The sequence below is a fragment of the Littorina saxatilis genome, linkage group LG8, assembly GCF_037325665.1.
Source record: "Littorina saxatilis isolate snail1 linkage group LG8, US_GU_Lsax_2.0, whole genome shotgun sequence".
NCBI lineage: Eukaryota > Metazoa > Mollusca > Gastropoda > Littorinimorpha > Littorinidae > Littorina > Littorina saxatilis.
Genome location: NC_090252.1, coordinates 69017714 through 69028806, shown reverse-complemented (window position 1 = coordinate 69028806; position 11093 = coordinate 69017714). Strand labels below are relative to the sequence as shown.

Sequence of the window (11093 nt, the reverse complement as noted above, 5' to 3'; positions counted from 1 at the left end):
CAGACGGGCGTGTGTCAGACGACAGCAGGCCAACAGTTTAACATCCTCTTTCCAGTGGTGAGGAGGATTATTCACAACTCTCACTGGATTCGTGTGTAATGTACTGCAGCTGGGTGTGTGTGTGTGTGTGTGTGGGGGATATTATTGTCGTTTCGTTTGCGAGTGTGTAGTCTTAATTGTTTCGTAATACGATAGTCCTGTGTTTCGGCACTGTGTGTGATTTTCATCGGTACACTAGTCCTGTTTTAGAAATGAACAGAAAAAGTAGTGTACGGTTATAGTTTTGTTTCAATTCACTAGTCGTGCTATTGTGTATTTTATGTGTTTTTTTGTCGAAAAAAACTGGAACTGAAATTGTAAAGAGTTGCATATGTTTTAGTTGTGTACATCATCTGATCTAATTAATGCACCACTGTTTTGTCGCCATACACTGCTTGTGATTCCGTATACTATGTCGTCGGTGAAATCGCGGGACCTCCTAATAAGTGACTCTTGGCGCCAAGTCACTTACGAGGTCCCACGATTTCACAGACGATGTGCACGGCTGTTCATGCTGGCAGACTCCCCGCCACGTAGTTCTGACCCACTTTCACGGCCGCAGTTCACAGGTCACAGGGTCACAGAGTGTTTCAGGGGCAAGTAAATCTGTTCTCCTTGGTAACTGGCAACGCTAACTGGGTCTCACTTGAACACTTCAAATGTAGTATTCTTAGTTCTGTTGATCCTCTCCTTGCTTCTGAGCATCATTGTCAGAATACTTCATTGATGTGGAAATGGCACCAGCAGTAAACTAGTTCCCAACATAATTCACAGTGTGCATTGTTGTGGATATGACACCAGCAGTAAACTAGTTCCCACATAATTCACAGTGTGCATTGTTGTGGATATGATACCAACAGTAAACTAGTTCCCACATAATTCACAGTGTACATTGTTGTGGATATGACACCAACAGTAAACTAGTTCCCACATAATTCACAGTGTGCATTGTTGTGGATATAACACCAACAGTAAACTAGTTCCCACATAATTCACAGTGTGCATTGTTGTGGATATGACACCAACAGTAAACTAGTTCCCACATAATTCACAGTGTACATTGTTGTGGATATGACACCAACAGTAAACTAGTTCCCACATAATTCACAGTGTGCATTGTTGTGGATATGACACCAACAGTAAACTAGTTCCCACATAATTCACAGTGTGCATTGTTGTGGATATGACACCAACAGTAAACTAGTTCCCACATAATTCACAGTGTGCATTGTTGTGGATATAACACCAACAGTAAACTAGTTCCCACATAATTCACAGTGTGCATTGTTGTGGATATAACACCAACAGTAAACTAGTTCCCACATAATTCACAGTGTGCATTGTTGTGGATATAACACCAACAGTAAACTAGTTCCCACATAATTCACAGTGTATATTGTTGTGGATATGGCACCAACAGTAAACTAGTTCCCACATAATTCACAGTGTGCATTGTTGTGGATATAACACCAGCAGTAAACTAGTTCCCACATAATTCGCAGTGTGCATTGTTGTGGATATGGCACCAACAGTAAACTAGTTCCCACATAATTCACAGTGTGCATTGTTGTGGATATGACACCAACAGTAAACTAGTTCCCACATAATTCACAGTGTGCATTGTTGTGGATATGACACCAACAGTAAACTAGTTCCCACATAATTCACAGTGTGCATTGTTGTGGATATGACACCAACAGTAAACTAGTTCCCACATAATTCACAGTGTACATTGTTGTGGATATGACACCAACAGTAAACTAGTTCCCACATAATTCACAGTGTACATTGTTGTGGATATGACACCAACAGTAAACTAGTTCCCCACATAATTCACAGTGTGCATTGTTGTGGATATGACACCAACAGTAAACTAGTTCACACACAATTCACAGTGTGCTTTGTTGTGGATATGACACCAACAGTAAACTAGTTCCCACATAATTCACAGTGTGCATTGTTGTGGATATGACACCAACAGTAAACTAGTTCCCACATAATTCACAGTGTGCATTGTTGTGGATATGACACCAACAGTAAACTAGTTCCCACATAATTCACAGTGTGCATTGTTGTGAATATGACACCAACAGTAAACTAGTTCCCACATAATTCACAGTGTGCATTGTTGTGGATATGACACCAACAGTAAACTAGTTCCCACATAATTCACAGTGTACATTGTTGTGGATATAACACCAACAGTAAACTAGTTCCCACATAATTCACAGTGTGCATTGTTGTGGATATAACACCAACAGTAAACTAGTTCCCACATAATTCACAGTGTGCATTGTTGTGGATATGACACCAACAGTAAACTAGTTCCCACATAATTCACAGTGTTCATTGTTGTGGATATGACACCAACAGTAAACTAGTTCCCACATAATTCACAGTGTTCATTGTTGTGGATATGACACCAACAGTAAACTAGTTCCCACATAATTCACAGTGTGCATTGTTGTGGATATGACACCTACAGTAAACTAGTTCCCACATAATTCACAGTGTTCATTGTTGTGGATATGACACCAACAGTAAACTAGTTCCCACATAATTCACAGTGTACATTGTTGTGGATATGGCACCAACAGTAAACTAGTTCCCACATAATTCACAGTGTACATTGTTGTGGATATAACACCAACAGTAAACTAGTTCACACACAATTCACAGTGTGCATTGTTGTGGATATGACACCAACAGTAAACTAGTTCCCCACATAATTCGCAGTGTGCATTGTTGTGGATATGACACCAACAGTAAACTAGTTCCCACATAATTCACAGTGTACATTGTTGTGGATATGACACCAACAGTAAACTAGTTCCCACTTAATTCACAGTGTGCATTGTTGTGGATATGACACCAACAGTAAACTAGTTCCCACTTAATTCACAGTGTGCACCAACAGTAAACTAGTTCCCACATAATTCACAGTGTACATTGTTGTGGATATGACACCAACAGTAAACTAGTTCCCACATAATTCACAGTGTGCATTGTTGTGGATATGGCACCAACAGTAAACTAGTTCCCCACATAATTCGCAGTGTGCATTGATGTGGATATGACACCAACAGTAAACTAGTTCCCACATAATTCACAGTGTGCATTGTTGTGGATATGACACCAACAGTAAACTAGTTCCCACATAATTCACAGTGTGCATTGTTGTGGATATGACACCAACAGTAAACTAGTTCCCACATAATTCACAGTGTGCATTGTTGTGGATATGACACCAACAGTAAACTAGTTCCCACTTAATTCACAGTGTGCATTGTTGTGGATATAACACCAGCAGTAAACTAGTTCCCACATAATTCACAGTGTGCATTGTTGTGGATATGGCACCAACAGTAAACTAGTTCCCACATAATTCACAGTGTGCATTGTTGTGGATATGACACCAACAGTAAACTAGTTCCCACATAATTCACAGTGTGCATTGTTGTGGATATGACACCAACAGTAAACTAGTTCCCACATAATTCACAGTGTGCACTGATTGTTGTGGATATAACACCAACAGTAAACTAGTTCCCACATAATTCACAGTGTACATTGTTGTGGATATGACACCAACAGTAAACTAGTTCCCACATAATTCACAGTGTACATTGTTGTGGATATGACACCAACAGTAAACTAGTTCCCCACATAATTCACAGTGTGCATTGTTGTGGATATAACACCAACAGTAAACTAGTTCACACACAATTCACAGTGTGCATTGTTGTGGATATGACACCAACAGTAAACTAGTTCCCACATAATTCACAGTGTGCATTGTTGTGGATATGACACCAACAGTAAACTAGTTCCCACATAATTCACAGTGTGCATTGTTGTGGATATGACACCAACAGTAAACTAGTTCCCACATAATTCACAGTGTACATTGTTGTGGATATGACACCAACAGTAAACTAGTTCCCACATAATTCACAGTGTGCATTGTTGTGGATATGACACCAACAGTAAACTAGTTCCCACATAATTCACAGTGTACATTGTTGTGGATATAACACCAACAGTAAACTAGTTCCCACATAATTCACAGTGTGCTTTGTTGTGGATATAACACCAACAGTAAACTAGTTCACACACAATTCACAGTGTACATTGTTGTGGATATGACACCTACAGTAAACTAGTTCCCACATAATTCACAGTGTTCATTGTTGTGGATATGACACCAACAGTAAACTAGTTCCCACATAATTCACAGTGTTCATTGTTGTGGATATGACACCAACAGTAAACTAGTTCCCACATAATTCACAGTGTGCATTGTTGTGGATATGACACCTACAGTAAACTAGTTCCCACATAATTCACAGTGTTCATTGTTGTGGATATGGCACCAACAGTAAACTAGTTCCCACATAATTCACAGTGTACATTGTTGTGGATATGACACCAACAGTAAACTAGTTCCCACATAATTCACAGTGTACATTGTTGTGGATATAACACCAACAGTAAACTAGTTCCCACATAATTCACAGTGTGCATTGTTGTGGATATGACACCAACAGTAAACTAGTTCCCACATAATTCACAGTGTGTATTGTTGTGGATATGACACCAACAGTAAACTAGTTCCCACATAATTCACAGTGTACATTGTTGTGGATATGACACCAACAGTAAACTAGTTCCCACATAATTCACAGTGTGCATTGTTGTGGATATGACACCAACAGTAAACTAGTTCCCCACATAATTCACAGTGTGCACCAACAGTAAACTAGTTCCCACATAATTCACAGTGTGCATTGTTGTGGATATAACACCAACAGTAAACTAGTTCCCACATAATTCACAGTGTGCATTGTTGTGGATATGACACCAACAGTAAACTAGTTCCCACATAATTCACAGTGTGCATTGTTGTGGATATGACACCAACAGTAAACTAGTTCCCACATAATTCTCAGTGTGCATTGTTGTGGATATGACACCAACAGTAAACTAGTTCCCACATAATTCACAGTGTGCATTGTTGTGGATATGACACCAACAGTAAACTAGTTCCCACATAATTCACAGTGTGCATTGTTGTGGATATGACACCAGCAGTAAACTGGTTCCCACATATTTCACAGTGTGCATTGTTGTGGATATGACACCAACAGTAAACTAGTTCCCACATAATTCACAGTGTACATTGTTGTGGATATGACACCAACAGTAAACTAGTTCCCAGCATAATTCGCAGTGTGCATTGTTGTGGATATGACACCAACAGTAAACTAGTTCCCACATAATTCACAGTGTACATTGTTGTGGATATGACACCAACAGTAAACTAGTTCCCACATAATTCACAGTGTACATTGTTGTGGATATGACACCAACAGTAAACTAGTTCCCACATAATTCACAGTGTGCATTGTTGTGGATATGACACCAACAGTAAACTAGTTCACACACAATTCACAGTGTGCTTTGTTGTGGATATGACACCAACAGTAAACTAGTTCCCACATAATTCACAGTGTGCATTGTTGTGGATATAACACCAACAGTAAACTAGTTCCCACATAATTCACAGTGTGCATTGTTGTGGATATAACACCAACAGTAAACTAGTTCCCACATAATTCACAGTGTGCATTGTTGTGGATATGACACCAACAGTAAACTAGTTCACACACAATTCACAGTGTACATTGTTGTGGATATGACACCAACAGTAAACTAGTTCCCACATAATTCACAGTGTGCATTGTTGTGGATATGACACCAACAGTAAACTAGTTCCCACATAATTCACAGTGTACATTGTTGTGGATATAACACCAACAGTAAACTAGTTCCCACATAATTCACAGTGTGCATTGTTGTGGATATAACACCAACAGTAAACTAGTTCCCACATAATTCACAGTGTGCATTGTTGTGGATATAACACCAACAGTAAACTAGTTCCCACATAATTCACAGTGTGCATTGTTGTGGATATAACACCAACAGTAAACTAGTTCCCACATAATTCACAGTGTACATTGTTGCGGATATGACACCAACAGTAAACTAGTTCACACACAATTCACAGTGTGCATTGTTGTGGATATAACACCAACAGTAAACTAGTTCACACACAATTCACAGTGTGCATTGTTGTGGATATGACACCAACAGTAAACTAGTTCCCACATAATTCACAGTGTGCATTGTTGTGGATATAACACCAACAGTAAACTAGTTCCCACTTAATTCACAGTGTGCATTGTTGTGGATATAACACCAACAGTAAACTAGTTCCCACTTAATTCACAGTGTGCATTGTTGTGGATATAACACCAGCAGTAAACTAGTTCCCACATAATTCACAGTGTACATTGTTGTGGATATGACACCAACAGTAAACTAGTTCCCACATAATTCACAGTGTGCTTTGTTGTGGATATAACACCAACAGTAAACTAGTTCCCACATAATTCACAGTGTGCATTGTTGTGGATATGGCACCAACAGTAAACTAGTTCCCACTTAATTCACAGTGTGCATTGTTGTGGATATGACACCAACAGTAAACTAGTTCCCACATAATTCACAGTGTGCATTGTTGTGGATATGACACCAACAGTAAACTAGTTCCCACATAATTCACAGTGTGCATTGTTGTGGATATGACACCAACAGTAAACTAGTTCCCACATAATTCACAGTGTACATTGTTGTGGATATGACACCAACAGTAAACTAGTTCCCACATAATTCACAGTGTGCATTGTTGTGGATATGACACCAACAGTAAACTAGTTCCCCACATAATTCACAGTGTGCATTGTTGTGGATATGACACCAACAGTAAACTAGTTCCCCACATAATTCGCAGTGTGCATTGTTGTGGATATGACACCAACAGTAAACTAGTTCCCACATAATTCACAGTGTGCATTGTTGTGGATATGACACCAACAGTAAACTAGTTCCCACATAATTCACAGTGTGCATTGTTGTGGATATGACACCAACAGTAAACTAGTTCCCACATAATTCACAGTGTGCATTGTTGTGGATATGACACCAACAGTAAACTAGTTCCCACATAATTCACAGTGTGCATTGTTGTGGATATGACACCAACAGTAAACTAGTTTCCACATAATTCACAGTGTGCATTGTTGTGGATATAACACCAACAGTAAACTAGTTCCCACATAATTCACAGTGTGCATTGTTGTGGATATAACACCAACAGTAAACTAGTTCCCACATAATTCACAGTGTGCATTGTTGTGGATATGACACCTACAGTAAACTAGTTCCCACATAATTCACAGTGTTCATTGTTGTGGATATGACACCAACAGTAAACTAGTTCCCACATAATTCACAGTGTTCATTGTTGTGGATATGACACCAACAGTAAACTAGTTCCCACATAATTCACAGTGTGCATTGTTGTGGATATGACACCTACAGTAAACTAGTTCCCACATAATTCACAGTGTACATTGTTGTGGATATGACACCAACAGTAAACTAGTTCCCACATAATTCACAGTGTACATTGTTGTGGATATGACACCAACAGTAAACTAGTTCCCACATAATTCACAGTGTACATTGTTGTGGATATAACACCAACAGTAAACTAGTTCCCACATAATTCACAGTGTGCATTGTTGTGGATATGACACCAACAGTAAACTAGTTCCCACATAATTCACAGTGTGCTTTGTTGTGGATATGACACCAACAGTAAACTAGTTCCCACATAATTCGCAGTGTACATTGTTGTGGATATGACACCAACAGTAAACTAGTTCCCACACAATTCACAGTGTGCATTGTTGTGGATATGACACCAACAGTAAACTAGTTCCCACTTAATTCACAGTGTGCACCAACAGTAAACTAGTTCCCACATAATTCACAGTGTACATTGTTGTGGATATAACACCAACAGTAAACTAGTTCACACACAATTCACAGTGTGCATTGTTGTGGATATGACACCAACAGTAAACTAGTTCCCACATAATTCACAGTGTGTATTGTTGTGGATATGACACCAACAGTAAACTAGTTCCCACATAATTCTCAGTGTGCATTGTTGTGGATATGACACCAACAGTAAACTAGTTCCCACATAATTCACAGTGTGCATTGTTGTGGATATGACACCAACAGTAAACTAGTTCCCACATAATTCACAGTGTGCATTGTTGTGGATATGACACCAACAGTAAACTAGTTCCCACATAATTCACAGTGTGCATTGTTGTGGATATAACACCAACAGTAAACTAGTTCCCACATAATTCACAGTGTGCATTGTTGTGGATATGGCACCAACAGTAAACTAGTTCCCACATAACTCACAGTGTGCATTGTTGTGGATATAACACCAACAGTAAACTAGTTCCCACATAATTCACAGTGTACATTGTTGTGGATATGACACCAACAGTAAACTAGTTTCCACATAATTCACAGTGTGCTTTGTTGTGGATATAACACCAACAGTAAACTAGTCCCCACATAATTCACAGTGTACATTGTTGTGGATATGACACCAACAGTAAACTAGTTCCCACATAATTCACAGTGTACATTGTTGTGGATATGACACCAACAGTAAACTAGTTCCCCACATAATTCACAGTGTGCATTGTTGTGGATATAACACCAACAGTAAACTAGTTCACACACAATTCACAGTGTGCATTGTTGTGGATATGACACCAACAGTAAACTAGTTCCCACATAATTCACAGTGTGCATTGTTGTGGATATGACACCAACAGTAAACTAGTTCCCACATAATTCACAGTGTGCATTGTTGTGGATATGACACCAACAGTAAACTAGTTCCCACATAATTCACAGTGTACATTGTTGTGGATATGACACCAACAGTAAACTAGTTCCCACATAATTCTCAGTGTGCATTGTTGTGGATATGACACCAACAGTAAACTAGTTCCCACATAATTCACAGTGTACATTGTTGTGGATATAACACCAACAGTAAACTAGTTCCCACATAATTCACAGTGTGCATTGTTGTGGATATAACACCAACAGTAAACTAGTTCCCACATAATTCACAGTGTGCATTGTTGTGGATATGACACCAACAGTAAACTAGTTCCCACATAATTCACAGTGTTCATTGTTGTGGATATGACACCAACAGTAAACTAGTTCCCACATAATTCACAGTGTACATTGTTGTGGATATGACACCAACAGTAAACTAGTTCCCACATAATTCACAGTGTGCATTGTTGTGGATATGATACCAACAGTAAACTAGTTCCCACATAATTCACAGTGTACATTGTTGTGGATATGACACCAACAGTAAACTAGTTCCCACATAATTCACAGTGTACATTGTTGTGGATATGACACCAACAGTAAACTAGTTCCCACATAATTCACAGTGTACATTGTTGTGGATATAACACCAACAGTAAACTAGTTCCCACATAATTCACAGTGTGCATTGTTGTGGATATGACACCAACAGTAAACTAGTTCACACACAATTCACAGTGTGCTTTGTTGTGGATATGACACCAACAGTAAACTAGTTCACACATAATTCACAGTGTACATTGTTGTGGATATGACACCAACAGTAAACTAGTTCCCACTTAATTCACAGTGTGCATTGTTGTGGATATGACACCAGCAGTAAACTAGTTCCCCACATAATTCACAGTGTGCACCAACAGTAAACTAGTTCCCACATAATTCACAGTGTGCATTGTTGTGGATATAACACCAACAGTAAACTAGTTCCCACATAATTCACAGTGTGCATTGTTGTGGATATGACACCAACAGTAAACTAGTTCCCACATAATTCACAGTGTGCATTGTTGTGGATATGACACCAACAGTAAACTAGTTCCCCACATAATTCGCAGTGTGCATTGTTGTGGATATGACACCAACAGTAAACTAGTTCCCACATAATTCACAGTGTGCATTGTTGTGGATATGACACCAACAGTAAACTAGTTCCCACATAATTCACAGTGTGCATTGTTGTGGATATGACACCAGCAGTAAACTGGTTCCCACATATTTCACAGTGTGCATTGTTGTGGATATGACACCAACAGTAAACTAGTTCCCACATAATTCACAGTGTGCATTGTTGTGGATATGACACCAGCAGTAAACTAGTTCCCAGCATAATTCGCAGTGTGCATTGTTGTGGAAATGACACCAACAGTAAACTAGTTCCCACATAATTCACAGTGTACATTGTTGTGGATATGACACCAACAGTAAACTAGTTCCCACATAATTCACAGTGTGCATTGTTGTGGATATGACACCAACAGTAAACTAGTTCACACACAATTCACAGTGTGCTTTGTTGTGGATATGACACCAACAGTAAACTAGTTCACACACAATTCACAGTGTGCTTTGTTGTGGATATGACACCAACAGTAAACTAGTTCCCACATAATTCACAGTGTGCATTGTTGTGGATATAACACCAACAGTAAACTAGTTCCCACATAATTCACAGTGTGCATTGTTGTGGATATAACACCAACAGTAAACTAGTTCCCACATAATTCACAGTGTGCAGTGTTGTGGATATGACACCAACAGTAAACTAGTTCACACACAATTCACAGTGTACATTGTTGTGGATATGACACCAACAGTAAACTAGTTCCCACATAATTCACAGTGTGCATTGTTGTGGATATGACACCAACAGTAAACTAGTTCCCACATAATTCACAGTGTGCATTGTTGTGGATATGACACCAACAGTAAACTAGTTCCCACATAATTCACAGTGTGCATTGTTGTGGATATGACACCAACAGTAAACTAGTTCCCACATAATTCACAGTGTGCATTGTTGTGGATATGACACCAACAGTAAACTAGTTCCCACATAATTCACAGTGTGCATTGTTGTGGATATGACACCAACAGTAAACTAGTTCCCACATAATTCACAGTGTGCATTGTTGTGGATATGACACCAACAATAAACTAGTTCCCACATAATTCACAGTGTGCATTGTTGTGGATATAACACCAAC

At 39.1% G+C, this 11093-nt stretch overlaps 1 protein-coding gene across 1 annotated transcript in view; it reads right to left on the bottom strand.

The window, feature by feature from the left end:
• The window catches only part of LOC138974263 (uncharacterized), a 14746-nt gene extending 14698 nt beyond the window's left edge, over window positions 1-48 (bottom strand). The window contains exon 1 of the mRNA XM_070346982.1: window positions 1-48. This exon is cut by the window's left edge and continues 139 nt beyond it. The gene's annotated coding sequence lies outside the window, so the exon portion shown is untranslated.
• Window positions 49-11093: the final 11045 nt, after the last annotated feature.